Source organism: Parasteatoda tepidariorum, chromosome 8 (genome assembly GCF_982258835.1).
Source record: "Parasteatoda tepidariorum strain Cologne lab strain chromosome 8, Ptep-v5.0, whole genome shotgun sequence".
NCBI classification, from domain to species: domain Eukaryota; kingdom Metazoa; phylum Arthropoda; class Arachnida; order Araneae; family Theridiidae; genus Parasteatoda; species Parasteatoda tepidariorum.
In genome coordinates, this window is record NC_141762.1 from 83,647,338 (window position 1) to 83,672,416 (window position 25,079).

Sequence of the window (25,079 nt, forward strand, 5' to 3'; positions counted from 1 at the left end):
GAATCACTCCCAGTTTTTGTGGAACCAGAACAAAACTCATCAAAAAACATGCTTGTTAATTCAAAACTAGTGCTTATCTGAGACTGATTCCGTATTTAAAATGCTCTATTCACAAATTGATTAACACATTTGAGTTTAACCCTTTAACCAATAAAATTTCATTTAAGTGCAGTTTTGAAGCAATGTAATATTATTGAGATTTATTCTTTTTCCAAGAACATATTATCTTTGATAGGGGATTTAAATTTAAACCCATCTTATTAGTTTTTTTCCTACTTAATTAAATCTGCTTTTATATTTATTGTTATTTAAAGTAATGAATTCAGAAAAAAAATGAAGATGTTGAATTTATTTTGAATATTTTATACACAATTTAAAGTGTACTTATATTGGAGAAAAGTAGTAATAATAATAAATTTAACTGCAAATTAACAAAAAACAACCATTTTACATTACATCAAAACTCTCATTGCCTGGTGTCTAAAACAATTAAACTTTCTTGAAACTTGCTTTTGCAATATTAGAAAATTCTTCGCTCTCGAAGTTGCTAGGTAATACGATAATTGGAATTAAGTTAATTCTCCGAGAAAAGGAAGAAATTCTACACACCCCTTACTTTTCCAGGACAGGCGAAAATTCCCAAATATGCAAAGTAGTTTCGAAATTGTTGTTAGCTATTCTCAATTAATTTCTCATTAAGCATGCGCGATTCTGGGAGACCTAGAAACTATAGGATGCAAAAATACAATAAGCTTTTCTTTCTACTATATTTTGTAAAAATTCATAAAAATGCAAAGATTTCAAGAGAAATTTTATTAAGTATTCAGAAGTATACGGTTTGCAAATTTATTTATAAAAGCTACACCACTTTAATCAAGATACGGAAGACATAATTATCTTTATTAAAGCAGAAAGTGGCTGTGGCATTGTGAAACTGAGATGTGGAATATTATTCAGGCCAATTTCTCTAAACATGTAGTATAGCATAGTCATAGCATTATTTTATCTTATAAAATATTTTAATATTATAAATTTAAATGTAATAAAAGTATCTACTGGACTGCATTATGTGCATTTCATAAGCCCAAATTAAAATAACGGAGAAAAAATCGATGAACAATATATTTATCATTTTAAATGGTAAAATCCATAGTTTTTTTTATATCTTTAAGCAGAAATATATGAAAATAACTATTTTTTGCAAACTAAGCATATTTTGGTATTATTTGTTAAATAAAAGCAGATTAAAAATATAATGCTGCTCTTAAAATTTCACCTAGATGCACTTTTCTCCAAACTTCATTTACTTACTTTATTGTATTCCGCTAAGTTAGTTAAAGAAGTGAAAATTAGGCATATTTTTGATATCGTTTGAAATTTTCAGCTATCTAGCCTTTCCTAAATTTTAAGAAAATTTGTTTATGTAGAAGTATGCAACGATTACAGGGAAATTTTAGTCCAAATTGTAAAAAAATACCAGTTCAAATTGCGTTATAAAATACCGGTACTTTGCTTGCATCATCCGTAAAATCTTTTTTGTCATGAATATTTTATAGTGATATCATTTTTAATTAGAATTATTCAGTGATTTTACTGTAGTTATTGCTGTAAAAATTACGTTATTTCAGCACTCGCAACATCCGTGTCGGTAAAAATGGATTTAACTGTAAAAACTAACTTTTCTTTACAACCATAAAAACCGTTTACTGTACTGTTACCGTTTTTCTGTACCATAAATATTTTATTGTACTTTCTTACCGTAATTTCATCCAGAATTGTTAGCTACTGTAAATTAATAAAAAATCACTTAACATTTTTTAAATAGTTTACTTTTAAGATAAGAAATGTTTCTGAACTAGATAATAAAATAAAGCCTTCTCACAATATCCAGCTTTTGGCGAAGGGAGATTCATAATTTTGTGAATAATTGCATACTGGTAGGAATGTGGGTCACATTGTAGACAGGCACTTTTATTTCAGAAAAGCGGTCTGAAAGCGCTATCTAAACCGCTTCAAGCTGCTATCATCTTTGTGAAGAGCTTCAATTCTTTACAATGATCACTTAATATTTAAAGCAGTGGGTCATTACCGTTCTGTATGGTGAAGAAATTTCTGGTGAAAAAAGCAACAGCTTAATTCTCGTAATTAAACCAAACTATACGACTTTCAAACCATTTTTATGATAACGGTTTCCATTCATTTGGTAATGGTTTACCTTCCATTTTGGTTTTAAAAATTATAGTTTTTATTATAATACAAAATTGCCAAATTTTTCCACTATTACCAAATTTTGACACATATTATAAAACAATATTTTATTATTAATTTCAGCGAAATCCTTGCCAAAGAGTTCTGGTAAAAATTAACTTGCTTTGTGTTCTTCTAGTGAAAGAAAAACGGTAAATGTTGCCATATTTAGGTAGTTATGAAAAAAACTTATATTGAAAAAAAACAACATAATTCTGGAAATTAAACCATACTATACGGTGTTCAGCTCATTCTTATGGGTTTCCATTCATATGGTAACGGTTCACTGTCCATTATGGTTGTCAAAATTATAGTTTTTATTGTGACACAAAATTGCCAAATTTTACCATTTTTACCAAATTTTAACGCGTGCAATCAAACAATATTTAAATATAAATTTTACCAAAATAATTACCAAAGCGTTTGGGTGGAAATTACCGTGCCTTTGTTGTTCATCTAGAACCAGAAAACAGTATATTTTACCATATTTAGGTAGTTTTAACCATCTTTTTTTTCACTGTTCAGTTAAAAATGGTTGGACCTATACGAACACGTCACCATGCTCACAGGTGAGGACTATTCCTTTATGAACTGACTTGTATAAGCGAAATGGAATCGAATATGCACTATAACAGAAAAGCTGGAAAAAACATAAGAAGTAAATAAAAAGGCTAACTCGTAAAAGTTTCTAAAATGAAAGGAAAAAGGAAGACAAAGTGTTCGAAATCAATAAAAAAAAGCTCGTATAGATCATGCGAGTAAATGGTGCATTAAAAGCAATGGAAAAATTGGAAAGTAAAAAGAAACTACAGTACTAAAAGAGTTTTCAAAGAGTCAAAAGTTAGTTCCAGAATGTTATCACGTAGAAAAATATTTCCGATAAGTTTGGCTCCAGCTCAAAGTATTACATATCACATCCTTTTTCCATTGATTTTTTATTTTCCTCAATGAAATACAAGAGGAAGTGAGAGGAGGAAATATTCCTCTATATCAAAAGTGAAAGAAGCATTCAAACTAAAGAAAACTGTCATGCACTGATAAACTGGGCTTCAGGTTTAACGTTTGTTAATTTATTTTTAATGTTCAAGAAAAGAAAATTGAAAATAAATAGAAAAATGAGTTGAAGGAAACATTGAAATCAAAAATGCAGCTCCATGCTATTTTTTTGTTTTTATTTATTTATTTTTGCTGAAAAATGTTAATGTCTTTATCTATATAAGTGTCAAAACTGTAAAGCGTAACTCATTCTAACTATTGAAATTATTACTTCTTTTAAATGTAATCTCTTTACTACTATTCTACATATACAGTACATTGTAAGAGGGAAGTATTCTAATTAGAGAGATTTTGCCCTCTGGCATAGTATTTCGTATGCAAGTAATGAGCAACACAGTTACCACAGAACGATCTTAGTTCTTTATAGAGTTTGCGTTGAAATACTACGTGAGAATGCAAAATCTCTACAATGTTTATAGACCAACAAGATAAATTTAATTTCATCCATGACATCAAAGGGATTTTATACTATATATTAAAAGATTTCAAGGTATACTATATTGTATAAAATTATGTTAAATGAGTTTGATTGTTAAACAAGCTCGAATCTCGGTGATGACTAATTGATTGTTCCATCTTTATTTACCTCACGTTAATTTCCATGAAATTTACAATCTAAATTCAAATTTACAAATAAAGTATTGGTACCAAGAATAACAGTGCTTTAAACCTTTAACTTCCAGCGATAGTTTTGCTGCACAATGGCATCCTGAAGGCAATTTGATCAAAATTACGCGCAACCCACCTGTACTTCCCAGATAAGCTGGGGGGGGGGGGCTTTAGGTCATGACTGAGGATCAAATCACAGATTTTCACAAAGTCACTTAAGTACCTTAACCACTGAGCCATCATGACTCGAATATATCTGACTTCCAACACACATACATAAACTTACCATGCTCCGTTTCGCTGTCATAAAAGAACTCTGATGGCTTAAAATGATTGGACTAATTCATTCGAGATTTAATGACTCAATAACTTCCAAAAGTAGTAACAAAAACATTACTAATTATTTAGAAACATATATTGTTAATAAGTTTCAAGCAAAAAGTTAACTATTTTTTTAACTTGGTTATTGGGTTAAAACTTAAATATGGTGAGAAATTGAAGATGTCTAGATCAGAAGTATCAATAAACTCAGTATTACTCAGAAACTATTCAAGAAAATATAATTTACTGTTACTCCAGGAATCGTTATATACCCGTTTAAGAGAGTCTGAGATTAAACGGTTCTGACATGCAAGCGTACAATAATCAGCATTAAAAAAGGAGCCAATTCAATTCTATCGGTTTCATTATTAGAGATAATTTACAATATCGAAAATAGTAGAACACTTGAAAACCTTTCACATACATTGCTGAAAAACCATATAGCAGTTAATTGTGTATAAACCAATAAATATACATAACACGTTGTCGGTCATACTAATTACCAAATAGATATAAATTAAATGACACGATTACAATGCAATGAGTCAAAGGTCAAAAATGATCAGTATGAGTATTATTATTTATTATTATTTCTTATTTTTCAAAGTGTTATTGCTGTAAAATGTATAAGATTTATTGTTACTGGGTATAATATTATGAGCAATTTAATAAGTCTAATTATTCAGAAAGCGAGTATAAATTAAATGATACAAAAATTTGTAGTTCTGTTTTACTTTTCTCTTCTTTGTAGAAATAAAATAATTAGCGAAATGCTTAAAAATCTGACCAAGCATGAAAAATATATATTTATCAGGTATTGAAGATAATTAATAATGATTAAACAGTGCAGCTTCCTAAAAAAAAGTATAAAAGCATGTAGCAATTTGCGAATTTTATTCTTTAATATTGCAGCATTTGCGAACGTTTGGAAAATGGAAATCATTCGAAATATCACTTAGTTATCATCACTTAATTTATTTCGTCACCGTAGTTGAAATATTATCCGAGCGAATCTTTAGAAATATCTTCGCAATTAACAAACTCTCAAATACGCGGGATCTCCCCGTTGGTACAACTAAAGGATACTCCAGCAGCTTCGACTTGTCCGCGCGTGCATAAACAACCTACTAAACAGGAACAAACGTGCTCATCTACCCCAAGTACAACCAGCCAATCGCATTAATTTATACTGATAGGTTGCCAGGGAAGGCACAGTCACGGTTAGAGAGAGCAGAAACGTTAACTCTTACTCCGTATAGAATGCAAACAGCTATGTTAATCCGGTGACTGCCTGCATAAGTATGAGTGTACACATCGGCCAGGGAGTTTGTACTGCATTTATTAAAGAGTACTGTGATTAGGGAGCCTGTAAATATATGATTGGTCAGTAACTAGGTGTTGTGGCGAACGCTAAGAGGATTATTCTACGACCAGTAAGCGATGATGCTTTGCTCATCAAAGGGATCAATTGTAGTTAGTTACTTGAGTAGTGTAATTGGCATAGAAACATTAACATTTCATATTATATCTACATAGACTTTGTTAAGATTTTAAGCTTCCATGTAGTTGTAGAGAATCGATAATTTTTGATAAATATTAAATCCAATGGGAGACTGGGACATTTTGGAGGGACAAAATGACGTAATTAGCTTTTGATGGAGATGGATAAATACTGTGGTTCTTTCACAGTTTAATTAAGTAAAGTAAATTTCTGAAATGTCCTATTGTAGAATATGACAAATCACAAATGTTATATTATTGAAATTAATTTTATAAATTGAGTAGGTATATTACAAAATTTGTAAGCATATAATTCGATATATTATTTTCGAAATAGTTAACTAACTTACTTATGCGTGTATCATCAAGAGTTGTTTAAAGCAGATTTTAATTTGTTTTTTAATTACTTTTTAAATAAAATATTAAAATTTTATTTCAAAATAAATTATTAAATGTTTTCATTTAATGCAAAATGAAAATTTTTAATAAATTTTAAATGAAAAATTGATGTTTTTTTTTAAATAAAAATATTTATTTATTTAATTTTATAATTTTTAATTTTCAGAAATGTTTTTTTCAAGAAATCTAGTTTTAATTTTTGAGATACATATCTTATAACTGTCGTTGAATAACCGACTCGAATTTGTGTTTGCGACTGCAAATATTCAACTCCATTACTTTGCAACTTTAAACCCTATCAAGAAGACAAGGGAACTGCTGGATCAAGTATTGGGAGAAATTTGTCTTCATGGAGGACTTTTTGAGGGAACTAATTCGAATTTGAGTTTACATGGAAAGGAAAACCACGAAACCCTCCCATGGATAGCCTGACAGGGAAGGGACTCTATCCCATGCTTTGCCTACCAATGAAGTTATTTTACATCAGCGCCCTAGTCGGTGCGAGCCGGGAGCGAAATTTGTACCACTTGTCATCGTTGGAATACGAACCCGGATTAGCTCATTGGAAGGCGAGCGCTCTATCCCCTGAGCAACTGCTGCTCTCCATATGTAGGGATATATTGTCTTTGTAAATAGAATAGGCATTTCATGGTTAGGTAAATTTACCCTCTCTCACCACTTTTCCCTCTCCGTTACCACGATATCCGTAAGACTTGCTTTTAAGTGAGCTTTTAGGTGAATGTAAATTAATTGAATAAACATGTTGGAATATTCTTTGAAGCTGGTATAGATAATGGAGTCTTGTTTTCATGTCATCGAAATAATTTACGAGAAGTATACTGGTGCAGCAATAATTAATAAACTTAACGAAGACGTAAAAACTTCAGGGAAAGTGGAACAGTATCGTCAAAGAAAAGTTAGCATGCCATCTATATAGTAAAAGGAAAAGAGTTGAAACAAAGTGTCAACGTTTGCAGTCCAAAAACACAAATACGGCAAGAGAGTGTTAAAAAGTGACCTATCGAATTTAAGAAAGAATAAGCAGATTGTTCAATTGTTGCAATACCCAAAGTTTGTCTTCCAAACTCTCGTAAGAAGAACACGTCCCGCAGTGGACTGATCGTTAAGACACGGTTTCCAGCAGATCACCGAAGTCAAGCATCACTGGCTGCGGTCAGTGTGCGGGTGGGTAACCACTTGGATCAATCTGCGTAGGGACCAAGGGTGTGCGGTATTGGTCCTCGTTAAACTGTTCTACCGTAAAGTGCTCGACTTCGCGTGCAGGTCGTTGGGCTACCGAAGCGGAGGTGCCATCCCCTCTGCAGAGGATCAAAACTGTGATGGCATGTCTTCGGATCATCCTCAGGGATGTTTCCCAGACCATCGCCAATAGCCCATTGTGCAGCCCTAGTGCGACGTAAATGAACTACAACAACAACAACGTAAGAAGAACACGTTTGGGCGCATGTAAAAAATAGAAGGCATTTTGAATATTTATTGCAACACCAAAGTTTATTTGTCTGTGTAAAAAGTTAAACTCAAAAGTTACATTAAACTGTGCCATACTTTATTTCTATTTAAATTCTTAAACTTGTCCTTTTACGAACCAACAAACTTCGATGTGTGTGGCGCTTTAAACACGCATGCTGTATTAGTACTTTGATTTTTAAAGCATCCATTGAATGATACATTTCTAAGTTAATGTAGTTTTTTATTGAAAAGTAAGCAGAATTTTATTAAATGTCAAATTGAAATGTTGTTTTTTTATGCAATCGCTAAGCTATCGGTAAAATAATAATTGCAGAAAATGTGGTATTGAAGTAAACAGTTTATTTAATTCTTGTTAACATTGTTTAGATTGACAACAAGTTTGAATTTTTCAATGTTAAAATTAATGTAAAAAATATCAGTTACAACCATCCAAAAATAGTTAAAAACAAACAATCTTTGTAATGTTATTTAAACTACAATGGTGGCATGTATGCTAAATAAATGGGAACGTTCTTTTTAAGCAAGTTGTAAGCAAAAGTACAAAAGTTTATATTGAAAGGTATCCGTAAAATGTGGAAAATACAAATTAAGCAATATAGCTAGTATAAACTCCAAGCAAATAATGCTAGCAAAAAACAAAGCCGTAACAACTTTCTAAAGCATTAGAGAAAATTAAAAATTCAAAACAAAATGATTATTTTAAAAATCATTTAATTAATTATTATTTTCTCATGTTAAAGCATAAGTTTTGATAAAATTAGTTTTGTAATTTTTGATTTTTTTAAAACCAAATACTATATTTTTAATTTTAATTTATTTTTTATTATTTTATCATTTATAATTTTAATTCAATTCATTTAGTTTTAATTGGTGACAGAAAAAGGTATAAATAATTATAGGACTAATCTGTTATATAACTATGAATTTTGAAAATTTAGATTCACAAAATAAACAACACTGCCGATTCGATCTAATGCAAATTAAAATAAGTCATTAGATAGATTGAAACATAATGTTTAATGGTATACGATCCAAAATAGTCATGATATTACAATCACAAGCAATTTTTAGGTGGATCAAATGGTACTATTAAATAAGTTTCATGGAAAAAGAAAAATTTAATTTTGACACCTTAGGGATCTTAACTTCCAATTTCAGACTTTTGAAAATTGAAAATTTTCATAGCATATTTTCTTCAAGAAAATAATATTTCAGGAAATTTATAAATTAATATTTCTTTCTTGAAAATAAAGATATAGATCTTTTTAAAAAATAATTTGTGAAATTCTTTATAGTATAACTAAGGAGTTACTATAGTATTAACTTTCTATAATGTAATTAAGAAGTTTTCATTTTATTGTTCATTACTTAGGGCAAAAATAATCCTTTATTAATTTAGATTCAGAAATATGAATATTAGCTTTCATGGAATTTTTCATTAGTGAAAGATAGAAAAATAAGGTATGATTCCGAAAATTCCAGAGATAATTCCATAATTGGGTGAAGAAGGAAATAAGAAATTTTAATAATTAGATAAAAGGAAATATTTGATATAGGATTATTTTCAAGGTTTAATTTGCTTTTTCTCTATTTTCCAAGAATATAAAGCTTAAATGCAACATAATAAGTGAAACCCTATAGTTTATATACCTTTTGTTTTTTATACGAAAAATAATATTAAAATTTTGTTTTATTGTAATTAATAACTATTTTTGTGAAATATGATACTTAATCTACAAGTAAATAACATATTAATAAAAATTATTTTTTCAAAAAAGAACTGGTTATTTAGAGAAAAAATTTAGTCCATACCTATTTAAACTAAAATTTTAAAGCACTTGTAGTTCTACTTGAAAGCTTTTTTTCAACTAATTTAGAGCACGGAATTATGATCGTATGATAGAACATCAAAAATGTACCATGAGACATATGCTATAAATTGATACTGGTTATAAATATTTAGTTTTATAAACCAGAATAACCACATAATCAGTATGCACATAAGATAGTGTTTAAGTCTATGTTCAATTTCATCCGATTTCGATTATCATATGAGTTAAAATCGATGACCATTTCTAAAATATTGTTTATTGTTTTTGAACATATGCAAATTCATATAGATAATGGTAAGGAGATGGTGAATTTAATATTTATGAAATAATCTTAAAGTATGATTTTCGTAATAATGGTGAAGAGGAAAACATAAAGTGAGATTTAAAAAAAATTCGATATTTTTTTAAGTTTCTGTATTTAAAGGCAACGTAAATAGTAATAAGTTTTGAATCAAGGAGCATATTCATTTTCAAGTAAAAGATTTTTGATATTTAGAGAGTTAATATTTGGTTCAATATAAAATAATATCAAAATGATGATTCTAGCAATGATGTAAGATACGACTATAAAAATGGAGTTTTGCCCATAAAAACAGTTTTACTTAGTTTCTTTATTTTAATGTAATGAAAAGACCAAAGTGTTTTTTTTTTCTTGAAAAAAAATCTATTCTACTGCTTTCAAGCATTGCCTATGATTGAATAAGACTATTTAAATAGTTGTTTTACCTAAACTTCCACCACTCGTCGTTGTACCTTAAAAGCCTTATGCTCGTAACCATTGTTGAATTTCATAAATACGTCTACTGAAGAAGTAATAAAGATCAAATAGGAACCTTTTGGTCAGTTCTAATTCTGTAATTAATGTCCAGAATTAATGAATAAAGTACATTTTAATGCCTCTCTTAAATATTACGTTACGTTGGAACACTAACTATCTCCTCCAGAATAAGATTGGAAATTTTAAAAGGTACAATCAAAATTAAAAAAAAGTAAAAGGCAATTTGAGCTATTAACCATACTAAATTATTGCATAAAAATGTCACAAAGTGACATTAATGATAAAAATATTGTAAAAGGTAATAAAGTCTCAAGCAATTGATGTTAGCGAAATATTTTTGCAGTCACTTTAATAATTTCCAAATAATAGTACTTATGTGACTTTAGTTAACTTCAAGTGAAAATTAAAAGTACCGTGAGAAAATAAAGGACAAATTTAATTGGTGAAATTATATAATTTTAGATTTGTCGTTGTTGTATTGTTGTAGTTCGTTTACGTCGCACTAGAGCTGCACAATGAGGCTGCACAATGGGCAATTAGCGACGGTCTGGGAAACATCCCTCAGGATGATCCGAAAACATGCCATCACAATTTTGATCCTCTGCAGAGAGGATGGCACCCCCGCTTCGGTAGTCCGACGACCTGAACGCGGGGTGGAACACTTTACGATAGAACAGTTCAGCGAGGACCAATACCGCACACCCTCGGTCCCTACGCAGACTGATCCAAGTGGTCACCCACCCTCACACTGTCTGTAGCCAGTGATGCTTGACTTCGCTGATCTGCTGGGAAACGTGTCTTAACGATGAGTCCACTGCGGGAGACTATAATTTTAGAATAATTTGTTAGAAAAGATAATTTATAAGTCTAAATCAATCGGTGTTTTAAAAACCGAAGAATGACAAACTATTGAAAGTTTAGATAGCTTACGTAAAAACCTGAAATGAGAAATTTTTCGTTCAGAATTTTATTTTTGATAATAAAATTTGTTCAGGATCAAAAAAAAATTATGAAATGTACATAAAATTATAATATCTTAATTCATAAAAATTTTTCTTAGAAATCAGAGGCAGAAAAACTAACTTTAACTAACTATTTTTAAAATGTTACTAATTTTTGGAAATTAAAAATATTAGCAAATAAAAATGAATTTTTATCGCAAAAAACTTTGAGTCATAATTTATTAAAATTTAGTTTTAAGAATTAAAAAAAACAAATGCCATCATAAAAAATTTTATAAGTCACGAACATAATTTACGGAATACTTATATAAACTGCTGTTTGTAGAAAATGCAACACCATGAAAGAATCATCAGAATCAAATGAAATTTAATGCAGAAACGACTTGTACTGATACAAATAAATGATGAAATTTTCAAAACAAAAGAAACAAATTAAGCGTCCGAAATCAGTATTTGGTGCAGCCACCACGCGCTGCAATAAGTGCTGCAATACGACGTGGCATGGAGTCAAACAGATGTTGAATATCTGCTTGAGGAAGAGAATTCCATATCGCTTGTATGCGCAACCAAAGTTCGTCTTTGGAAACTGCAGGACGCGGATCACGAGTGAGACGCCGACCAACCATATCCCACACGTGCTCAATAGGCGACATATCCGGCGAATAAGCAGGCCAAGGAAGAAGTTGCATGCGTTGTGCTGAACAGAAGTCTCTAACAGTCCGCGCAACATGTGGGCGTGCATTATCCTGCTGAAAGATAGCTCCAGGGATGCCTTGAAGGAAAGGAACGACTTCGGGCTGTAGCACTTCACGGACGTATCTGTTGCTATTGAGATTACCCTCAATTCGTATCAAATTGGATCGTCCATGATACGAAATCGCACCCCAGACCATAACTCCGGGTGTTCGACCACTATGTCGTTCAATAATACACTCAGGAAGGCAGCGTTGACCGGCATAACGTCTAACACGAACACGGCCATCATGGGTCCACAAATTGAAGCGTGATTCATCTGAAAAGACAACTTGGTGCCAATCAGCTCGCCAGTCTCTGTGCTCAAGAGCCCACTGCCGACGCAGCCGTCGATGATCCGCCGTGAGGGGAATCCTGTATAATGGCACCCTTGCACGCAATCCACGGCGCAGCAGACGACGACGAATTGACGAAGCCGACAATTGTACACCTGTAGCAGTAGACCAATGTGCTGCCAGCTGCCTGGAGGAAGCTGTGCGATCATTCACCGCCATGCGGAGCAGGTGTCGATCATCGCGCTCTGACGTCACCTTCTGTCGTCCAGTGCCTGTTTTTCGAGTTGTTCGGTGCTCGTCGGTCCACTGCTTCCAAACTCGCATCACTGTGGAACTGTTCCGCTGCATACGAGCTGCTATTGCGCGATAGGAAAATCCTCCTTCTCGAAGGCCGATTATCCTCCCTCGTTCAAACTCCGTAAGTTGCTTGAATTTCTTATTCTTCCGTCGTGGAGGCATACTCAGGTCTCACTAAACGTTTGCCACTAACAAATAATCATAGACTATTTTCAACGTCCCGCTACAGCACTTTATTTATACGCTTTCAGCATCAATTCAGAGGGCGCTGCGCGCGCCACGCACGCGCGATGGCTCTGAAACTTTATTAATTTGCATAATATCCTATAATTGACATTTGCTGCGAATTTCATTTGATTCTGATGATTCCTTCATGGTGTTGCATTTTCTACAAACAGCAGTTTAGAAAACAAGATTGATGATAATAGCACGAACATCTTATTAAGACTTCAAATATTATTTAAACCTTAAACAAGTCTAAACATATGAATTTTTAAACCTTCTAATAATTTATGATTCCTGATAACTTCAATCATACATACGCAATATTTTATCCTGTTTGCATATGATAATTAATAATTACGTTTAAATTGTAACATGAGTTAAAAAGTACACATGCCAACACATAACGTGATATTTAAGTTAATTTGACGGAAATTAATTTTGTCACATATTACAGGAAATTCCTTGTCAACAAAAGTCAACAGTGTTAAGTAACGTAAGGCACAAAAATGTGTTTCGCTAAAGATATAAGGAAGCATAACTACTCTCTGCCAAGGGTGCGGAAAATTTGAAGAAAATGATTAAAGCTCACGGCATGGTGAAGATACCAAATCAGAAAATGCCTGTTAAAACATACGAAACTATTTTTAGACGCATTTGCATTCTCTAACGCTTAATGGCTTTGAGATAAGCTTTCATTCAAGGGTCCCCAACCTCGAAGAATTCAAAGAGCGTCAAGCTTGCATTTAATTAAAAGAATGAATTTATTCAAAACACACAAAATATTCGGCAACTTTTCCTAGACCCGAGATATGACGAGATATTTTTCTCTTAATAATTGCAGATAAGTGCAAGAAATTAGAATATTTCTGACGATAAATTGGGTAAAACGAAGGCTAATAAAATGACTAAGTGGTATTTCTAATCCATTCATTTTGCAATATATAAAAGGGAAATTAATTCACAATGTATTTATCATACCTCAAATATTTTTTTTCATGCAATAATAACAGCTATGGCAATAATAAGCCACACTGGCACGTAAGCACTGCGTTGTCCATGTGTTAGAATAGGGGTGTGAATATGTCGGGGGTTCTATCCCCAGACACGGCATAAAATCTACCGAAAATCAAATGATGGATACTAGTTTGTCTGTAGATTAGTGGTGGTCAGCACGCTATATTATGTGACTTGTCCACATCATGTCGTTGGCGTGAAAACAATAAAGTTGAACATCTTGAGCGTGCTTCGCCATTAAAACAATAATATTATGATAAAGTAATAATTCTATTAATCGGTAACACTAAATGCAAATAATGTAACACACTGTAAAAACTGTGTATGTCTCAACGAACTTGATATTGAACAACCGTATAAGTAGTGTCTTTTTTTTCAATTCAAGCATCAAAGTCAGCTTTTATATGCCGTTTGAAGAATTATGAAATTCTTTAAACACCGAAAATGCAAGAAGTTTCAACCGGGAACCCTTACCTTAACACCATGCATTAAATATTTTCACTTCGGAAAACTCCATATCTTGACGCTTTGATTTCTTCTGTAATTGTTTACTATGGAAAACTGAGTTGGTGAGTGATTGTGAATGTCTTCAATGCTGCCTTCCATCTGCAGAAGCTAAAAAGAAGAAAAAAATATGCATGTGTGTTTTTAGATGTGTAGAAAGAATATTGATTTTTTTAATTTTCAAGTCTCTGCAAACCGGATTAAATAAATTTACAATGTATAATTTCTACCAGCTCGTGCTCTGTTAAGCCTAAATCGAATTCGTCCTAATATTCTCTCTGCTGTGCGTTAATTTGATTTACAAACTAATTTTATTTTAATTATTAGTTTATGTACGCATCCAAAAACTCTAATACTTACGTGCATTGTATCTTAATGCAATTATTAATTTTATTGTTGCTAAATAACAAATATGGAGACTGGTAGTGGCGTTCTTTTACACCAAGTAGTGCAAAAATCATAGGTGATTCACATAGCCAGGAACTTTATCTTTGGGTTTTTGGTGAAGCAAAAAACTTAGTGAAAAACCGCTTTGGTGTAAAGTAGTTACCACCATTTTTGGCACTCATACTCACGATTTTTTTACACTATGTATAGGAAACAAGGTTTATTATTTTCATCATTTTTCTATTTTTTCTATATTTTTCTAAGTATTTCAATGAACATTTATTCAACTATTCATGAAGAATAATCAAGAAAAGACAATAAATAATGTCTAAAATGAAGTGTAGCTGATTGAATTAATTAAATAAAAACTTTTATACCTATTATAATTCTGCAAACATTAAATAAATCTATTGAAATTTTATGTACAATTTTATAAATCCATTTTTATAGAAAACTTAATCAATACATGAAGTACTTAAGCACGTTAATCAAACATAAAAAAAATATTTTTTTTATTCCTCATTTTCAGTGTCTTTCAAATGCTGCCAATTAACAATATTAAATCCTTTTTTTTACGTTATTTATCATTTCAATCAATTCCAATTAGGAAGTGGAACAAAACAGTTTCTAAATGAGAGGCAACCAAGAGTGAAGTACTAGAGAAAAATCATTCTAAAGGAAGTAATTTTCTGAAGCATAATCAGAGGAGATTATGGAGGCGGCGGAATTGTGTAATTACTGCCACAAAATTAATCATACTAGCGCACAACTTGGCTTATTGCGCCAAAACTGCTAGTTTCTTCAAAGATTTACACACAACATCCCAGACTATTTCCCTTCAATTTGACTATGTCTTTAATAGCTCTTTACCTTGTCTTCAATATAAAAGTGCTGCTATTTTTGGGGTTTTAGTTTTTTTCTCCTTTGCTTTCTATCGAATTGATTGTGCAAGCAATTATGAAAATGGATTGTTGCGATATTAACACCTAATTGGCTGAAATAATTTTTTCGCATGCAAATTGTGTATAACACGTCTAACATTTCCCGTCAAATTGGTCTTAATTAGGAAATATTTTCACTAAGTTTTGAGTGATAATTAAAAATGTATTTTAATGACGTATTTAAATTTATTTTTATGGCAAGTTTTGCTATTTAGAGGAATTTTAATATATCTTTATTTTGCTTACAGCATATTCCATTTTTTAGCAGTAAATGTTAATAAAACAGTTTTTTTTCGTTTTTCATAAATTGGAGTTAAGAATTACAGGCAATTGGCATAGTTGTTAGTGTATTTTAGGACATAGCTGAACTTTAGGACATAGGAACTCAGAGAAAAAAACCTAAATACGTGAAAATAAACGATACATTAATAAAAATAATAAATAAAAACAAACAAATAGACATGAATAAGCTAACTATAAATCTTTAAGTAAATATGAATAAATAAATAAGTTGCCTGGATTCATAACTACATGGAGAAAAGATTTATATTAATGACGATTGTGTAGTATGATAAAGGCATTTTATATTACACAATTATAATATAATAATACGACAAATGTATAGTAATGACACTTCTGGTACGAAAAAAAAACATATATCTAGTTAATAAAAACCAAAATATACCGTATTTAAAGCATTTATTTGGTAATTTTTCGGCTCCTATAGTAACGATTTCTAAGAAAATCTGGTTTCAAAATTATAGTTCTTACTAGCCCACATTTAGTAAAAATACAAAATTGAAAAGTCAATTTAACTGAATAAATGGTTTTTAAGCTATGCTCTGAAGTCTCATTGTAAAATTATTAAATTTTACTAAATTTATGAAATTTTATCATGCATTATATAATTTACATATTACTCCTAATTTTACTAAAATCATTATCAAAGCACTTCGGGGAAAATTAGCAAACTATTTGGTGCTCTAACAGAGCCAGAATCCAGGTAAACTTTATTATTAGTTAGCTTTGATGATCTTAATTTTGTTCTCTTAATGTGTAATCTAAAATACTGAATTTGATACGATTGCTATTTTATTTATAATTATTTCCTTATTTTCATTGTAAACGAAAAATTATATATATAAACTATTTTATTATTATTTTCATATTTTTACGTTTCAAATACTATTTACTACTTAAATACTTACATACCTTATAAAAATATTACTTTTTTTTAATGTATTAAATTGCTTTTGAAATTCACACTTGAAATTGATAGCCTTCAGATGTTAGATGCGTATAGAAGCTTAACTTAAAGTAAATTAAATAAATCCATAATAAAACGAAATTTTGCAATTTATTTGAAACTTATCTGGTGCAATTCTTCTGATCCATATTTTAGAAACCTTTCAGATACATTAAAACTTCGTAACACATTTAGATAAGGGATATTGTAAAATAATTTAAAATGATCAAGTTGTTCAATTTTTTATAATCTTACTTATCTCTTAAAAAAATTAACACACAGATATAAATGAGCTATTTTAAAATATTTAAATGTCTTTCTTTTAAAAAATTTTAGCATTCAAGATTTTGCTCAAAATTTTTGCTCCATATACATTTCCAGATTTCTTTTGTGATTTTTTTAAAAAAATTATACTTGTAATTAAAAAATTACCAGTCACTTAAAAAACCATTATAAAAATCTGATGTCCTTATTGCAAAGCTACTAGAAGTCACGAATTTTTTTCCACTGTTCGGAAAGCTAATTTAAAAAAGGCAAAACATCACAGTCTTATTATATTTATCTCCTATTTTTGACGATCATTTTTGATCTTTAATTATTTCTAACAAGAAATCACCCTATTTTTGACAAAATGTTATCTTTCAATTTTTTGATAAAAGTTTATTTCTCATCCTTGTGTCTTCTCATGCATTCAAGAACAAATTTAGTAATCGTCAACTAAATTGAGATTTTCAAAGTGCTGTTCTATAATTTGTATTAGTACTGTTAGAATTGCATACAGATTCATTAAAAATACCAAACTTATAAACAAAGAACATGATAATGAAGCCAAATTTATTTTTTAATATTACCAAAAAGCCTCACGAAACGGGTAAAGTAAAAAATACAATAATTTTTGTTAAAAACTCTGTAAATTTTACAATACTCTGATAGTATTGAACATTCAATTTTTTTCAGTGTATTTGATGTGATTTTTTTTCTAGGATTTCAGAGACGATTTAAATGAACAAATTAAGCCGTAAAGTGTACACATAGGATAAATAGTAGATTTCCAACCAGGTCATGTTATCAATCCTTTTTATTTAACTTTAAAACAGCACTATAGTTATCTAGTTGAATACAACTTACAATTTCAAGTGATGTGAAATTCATAGACTAAGCACTAAATCTAAAACCCTTTAAATTAAATAACGGTTTCGTGGGAATTTTTCTCAAATCAAATTATATTTTCACTTACTTTTTCTAATAGTTTATTATAATTCCTTATTGGGAATTGACTATATATTACATATTGTCCGCGATATATAATTAAATTTGTAATATAATTAATAACAAAAGCTTTGTAATAAATCCAAGCTAAATTATATTTGGTATATTTATTTTGACCCATGTTTACTGAATGCCTTAAAATATTTTTGTAACCTTTCAACGCGATATACATTTTTCAATTAAAAGTTCCTTAATTAAACTTATTTTTCCTTAAATACATTATTGAAGTTGGCTTAATTATTTCCAAAAATGTCAATACCAATTAATGTTTTACTTTACGCAGCTCTTATTGCAAATGAAACTAAATTAGTAATAAAAGCTTTGTAATAACACTAAAATCTGTTTCGTATATTAATTCTGACTTACATTTAACGAAAGCATCTGATAAATATTTTCACCTCTTGACATAATAAGTATTTTTTGATTAGATACTTAAGTATAACAGATAGATTCTTATTTGTCGTAAATACTTCGTTCAAGGTGGTTTAATTATTCCCGAAAGAGTCAACATCATCAAGTTATATTAAAAACTGAGTAACAGGATGAGAAATATGCTTGGGAAATTTCGCAAAATAAACTTGATGACTATGTTTTTGCTTTTTTGAAATCTCAAGCTTCAACAGTTTTCTCCCCTTTCATTCTTTAAAAGTTTCTTAAAAATGCTTATCGTTCCGTGAGAAATAATGCGAGCATGGTAATCAGGTTCGTAAACTGAATTCCCGTGGGAAGTTACTAGTTAATGAAGTTCGAAAAGTTAGTCAAGGTCGTCGAGTAAATTTATTTTAATATTCAGCGTGAAGAATCTGCATTGCAAAGACTTCATTTTGTTAATAAGGGCAAAGAAATTCAACTTTTGGAATTCCTTTCTGCATGGATTATTAAGCACGTTTTTAAAAAAGGATTTTTACACATTAGAGATTTTAATTAAGTGATTTAAAGATTGTTTTCAAAGCTTCATCAAGATTATTTTCGTGAAGATGATTGTGAATGAAAGAGTCTTTTAAAGATAATATTGCTTGATGTGCGAAGCATGAAATGGGCTCTTTAAAGTATTGATAATATTTTTAAAATAATAAATAGCTTAACTTTTACGGACATAAAGAGGCATTCAATAATCGTTTCCGAAATTTAGAATCAATTTCAAAACTATATGAGAACATTAATTCATAGCTGCCGAATCTCCTGATTTTGTTGAGAGATTTTCATTATACTTTGCAATTATTGTACTATAAATGTACACTTTGTTATTCTATCTTAATTTAGCAAGGTTTGTTTTTAATATAATTTACTTTTATAAATACGATTGCTACATTGTTAATAGTGTAACAATGCTGACCAAAGTTTTATGGTCGGGCTATGGACTGGCTGACTTGCTGAAATTCACCTGGATTTCTCTGTATATCGGCAGCAACATAGAAGATTCTTGCAATCCGTTGTTGCGTACACAGTACTTTTCAGTACAACCCAAGGAAAAAAATGTAAGCTGCTTAAATCAGGAGAACATGGTGGCTACAAATAGGTCTACCACAACCAATCTATTTTGTGAGCAACAACACCTAGCGGCGGACGAAGGCGTTTCCAAAAATGGGTTGCAATGAAAAACTGATTCCTTGTGACGGATTGAATAATGCCTGAACTGCCTCAATAATCCCAAGACACACACACCCATGTGTATATATATATATATATATATATATATATATATATATATATATATATATATATATATATATATATATATATATATATATATATATATATATATATATATATATATATATATATATATATATATATATATATATATATATATATATATATATATATATATATATATATATATATATATATATATATATATATATTCCAGCACAAAGCATAAATAATCTAAATTAACGTATAAAATTCTTACGAATATCCTTTAAGATATCAAACGCGTGCAGTTTTAAAGTTATTTAATTTAAAAATAAAAGGAATTAGGAATTTAATTATATCCCTAGCAGTACAGAAAATGTACAAATTGGCTGTCATGTTAATCTATTTCGTATTATTTTGAGCTCCCGGTATCAAATTAACGTTAATAATATTGGAAAAACAGAAAGAAATAATTAGTGGGCCTGTCTGTCTTTCTTTTAATTCCAGAGGCATTAAGAATCTGTAACTTCGAATAGTCATTGAATAAGGCAATTTTATTCCCAAGCTTTAAAATAATTCAACAATTTAATTCGTCGTTTCGGAGGGGACGTGTTATAAAAGAAATTTTTCTTCCAGATGATATTTTCCAAACGAATTTTTTTCCCTGACGATTTGTTTCAATTTAAACTGCCAACGGTTTGCATTTAATTAAAATTCGAGGTGCTGGCTTGCTTACAGCTCTATTATTTCAAAAACAAGTTTAAGAGGGTAGCTTGTTGCATGTTCTGTATGCCCATAAAATAGTTTTGTATCTTAAAGTAACCTGGGCAAAATTTAAAGTTTTGGCTAGATGCAATTATGTAAAGTTGATTGTTTTTGCACGTCGAGAATTGGTGGAAAGAAAAAAGCGGCTAAATGAAAAGAAAAACATACTTACTGATAATTTCTAATTGTTAATGTTAATTTAAAACAGTTAATTTGTCGAAAACTATAAGCTTTATTCTCCTGCCATCGATATACTAATTTAATGCCCCATATTTTACTTCAGTGCTAAAAAATACGTTTCAAAATAAAATAAAGTAAAGTTTAAAAACTTTATATATTAGTATAACAAAATTAATAATTGACTCAGAAATTTTTTTTTTTGAATAAATGAAGAAAAAAAACTAAAGGAGATTTAAAAAAAAAGGGAGAATATCGAAATTGGTACAGATTTGAGATGTAAATATTTCTGAAAAAATGTGAACATGTTTAAATTAGCAACAACTTCAATATCTATTTATGCATCGATTGTAAACCAAAATTGCAGAATCTATATCTCTTAATAAAACCGAAGGAAAACGTTAATTTCACCGAAGGAAAACGTTAATTTTAAAAAGGTTAATTATACATCTAATAAAAACATTAATATGTGGAACAAAAAAAATAATTTTAAGACTCTAAACTAATTTAATATGTAAATTACAAATTTCAAACAAGGCAAGAAAAACGAAGAAACTATATAAACTATTACAAAAGTACCATGTTGGGCATGATGGAGATTCTAAAACTTAGTTAAAGTTAATTAAAATGCAAATGGATTCTTAAAGTTGTGTACTTTTTTGAAGAAGCATTGGGATGCATAAAACATTCATGTGCTAAAATTATTGAAGATGCTTTAAAATATTTTTTTTATCTTATTTTAATGCACACCTTACAGGATTTAAAATAGAGCCAAATGAAAGATTTCCTTTCTATACCTGTCTATAAGAAGCCTATCTCCTTAACTAATTGTGTTGAATGAGCTCCCCAATAGCTTTTCAGTGCAAACATTTTTGGTACTTTTATCAATTCACATTATAAGTCTAGCTAATATATAATAAATTTTTAAAAAAATCATTAGTTTTAAAGCAATAGTTTATCTTTCTTTCGTAAATTCACAAGATAATCTAAGCACAGTCATTAACCCTGAAAAATATATGTTTTATTACCTGTTCACCGTACAATTCGTTCCGTATATAATAAATTTTTAAAAAAATCATTAGTTTTAAAACAATAATTTATCGTTCTTTCGTAAATTCACAAGATAATCTAAGCACAGTCATTAACCCTGAAAAATATATGTTTTATTACCTGTTCACCGTGCAATTCGTTCCGTAAAATTCGATGATTTTGCTTTGGATTTATACGAACAGCATATATATATATATATATATATATATATATATATATATATATATATATATATATATATATATATATATATATATATATATATATATATATATATAGTTCAAAAGTAGAGAAAACAAGGGAACAAATTATAGAACAGTGAAAGAAGTGGAAAAAATAAAATAAAAAAATTAAATAAGAGAATAACAAGAAACCAGGAAAAGATCAATCCGAAAAAAAGGACAAAAATTTCAAGAAAAAATCCGGAAAAAAAATATATAATATTTTCATCAGCTCACACGATTACATCCGCAAAAAAGAGTGCTTTCTAATATTGTATCAATATAGCCAAAGCAAAATATATTAATACAATAGCATCCATACAATATATATATGCATATATATATGTGTGTGTTTATACATTGTACTTGTATATATATATAAAACTTTTTCAGCATTAAAAGTAGACTTAACATTGCAGTGTATGCCATCGAGAAGGAATTGAAGGTAGATTTTTCTTGTCGATAGTTAGGTTTCAAACAATTTCTTATTGAACTTGTCAATAATTAAAATTTCCTTATTCAACTCAAGGAAATGCGTCGTTTTTTATGGTGATTACATTATCATGTTACGGATACAAAGGCCCTAAATTTGATCCCATCTTCATGAGTAATCGAATTTTGAAAAACTCGTATTTTGTAAGTTTTATTTCTTTGGAACTATTTGACCGATTTCACTAAAATATTGTACTTTGCCATTTAACAATGCATTTGTTTTAAATAAAATTAAACATTGTGCAATATAAATTTTTTTGACAGTTATTACGTAAAATTACTAAAAATAATAAATATTTACAAAAAGTTATTTTTTGAGAGGAACTATGCTTTGGATAAACTAACTTTTTAGAATGCAAAAATTTTTCAATAAAAAGTTCTCGAGGTATGGCGAAATACACAAAAAGTAAAATCAATATTAAATGGTTTGAATTTTCAACACACCCGCCTGATCAAATTATTAGGACTATATTTCCCTGATTGCGGTGACCACCAGAATGGTTATAATTCCTCCTGAGCCAGAAAACATAATATGTTGAAAAAAAAGGTATTCTTATTCAGTGAAACATCGCTTTTGTGTCAGATTTTGTAGCTTAATGTATTGTCTGTGTCATCTAATGAGCATGTTTGTGGCTCCTCTTTCAAACCATTAAGATTGAGTTCTAGAACGCAAAGATCCGATCATTAGAATAAAAATTGTTTAGGGTGCTCGGTTTATTTTCTTGTGCATTGTAAAAAAAAACTTTTCTTTAACGACTGGAAGAAATAATTTTGTTGCCTGATGCCCATAAGCAAGGTTCGTCGTTTTATTATTAAAACTTTTCGCATTGAAATTTGAAAAATCTATACCATAAAAAATATTAATAAATCCGTACCGAAATATTGTTCCTTAAAAATTTGTAAAGTAAATGAAATTAGCATGAATGGCTCCTGATCTTATCTGTTTCCGAAAAAATTTGTCTTTTGTTTATTGTATTTTATCTTATTTAGAAAATAGTTTTTTTCATACACTTTTCTACAATATCTACGTAACCCTAAGTAATACAGATTTTATGTGCAGCAAAGAAAACAAATGTCCGTTATTTACTTTGAGTACTCAAAACAATTGAAATGGAGACAGGTATGTTTATTTTTCCATTACAAAAAGAAAGACTTTTTCAGAAAAACTTTTAAATAAATAAATGTTCCTTTTAAATAAAACTTAAAAAAAATTTGTAGCTCTCATTTCTTTACAAAAAAGTTTTTTTTTGTTTAAAAAAATAAAATAAAATAAAAAAAGTTTTTGAATAAAAATGATGCAAACTGCAGTACCATCCGTTTTGTACTTGCTTAGATTAAAAAATCACGTAACCAAAACTTTTGTAATTTTAAAAAATAACTACATATTTTTAAAAGCAAACTACTTTAAGATAAGCAATATTGGTCTATAAAAGCACTCAGTTAATTAAAAAAAAATATTTTGAAAAATTGTGTAAGAGTTTTATTAAAAAACATCGTCTTATGTTTTAACAGCCAAAAAATGCGCCAATAATATTTCCTTTCAATTAAATTATAAATTATTTAAAAAACCCACTTTTAGTTTCATCTTGATAATTTTAAAATGATTCAGATAGAAATGAGCCATGTAACATGCCGGAATACATGACTTAACCTACTTTAATACAACTTTAGATGCCATGAATAAAACATTACATTGTAGGTATTTGATCCCATAAATATATCTTTGAATTTACGCTGACGAAGTAAAATTGAATGAATTCTCTAATAGTCGAAAGCGAAGAGTAGAGCAACTACATAGAATGTCCATGTGAATCAATAATTAAGGTATTTGATGTTTGACCACGTAAACATGTGCAATGGCTATGTGGTCGTTCATCAGTGTATACCGTCATTTAAGTGAATAATAGCCCTTTAAACGAGTAGGTTGGTAACTCAACAAATTCAATAGGTATCCCTAAAGAAACATCGTAATTTTCTAAATTTAATTATACACTCCCTCATTGATGCTTGTCTTGTCTCTACGAAATAGATGAGATTAGATTTAAATTTTAAATTAGTTTAAGAAAGTTAACTAAAACATAGGCCTCTATTTTGTAATGGAGGGAATAGCATATATATGATGGCCAATTATTTTGCACATGCATCTAAGTGATGCTCACTCAGAAAAAAATCTGGAAAAATTACTATACTGTATGGTTATAACATTTAGGGAAAAAACGAAATTTTGGTTTTGAAAACCAAAATATACAGCACTAAAACTATTCATCGACTATTTTTACCGTTCATACGATAACGAGGTGTTCTAAACATTCGCGTTCTTAAATTATAGTTCGTATTTCCACATAGTTAGTAAAATATACGAAATTGAAAGTTAAATTTAACCAGTGAAATGCTCTTCTGAACTATAATAATAAAGTTAATAAAATTTTACAATATTTATCAATTTTTATCATAAATTGTAAAACTATAAAGCCATATTTCATTGTTAATTTTACTAAAAAAACATATTTTATCGTTAATTTTTGCGCTTTGGTAAAAACTGGCGAGATTTTTGCTGTTCTCATGGAGTCAGAAAAACAATAAATTTTTCAGACTATAGTGTGATAATTTTGATATAGCGTTATAATTTTGAC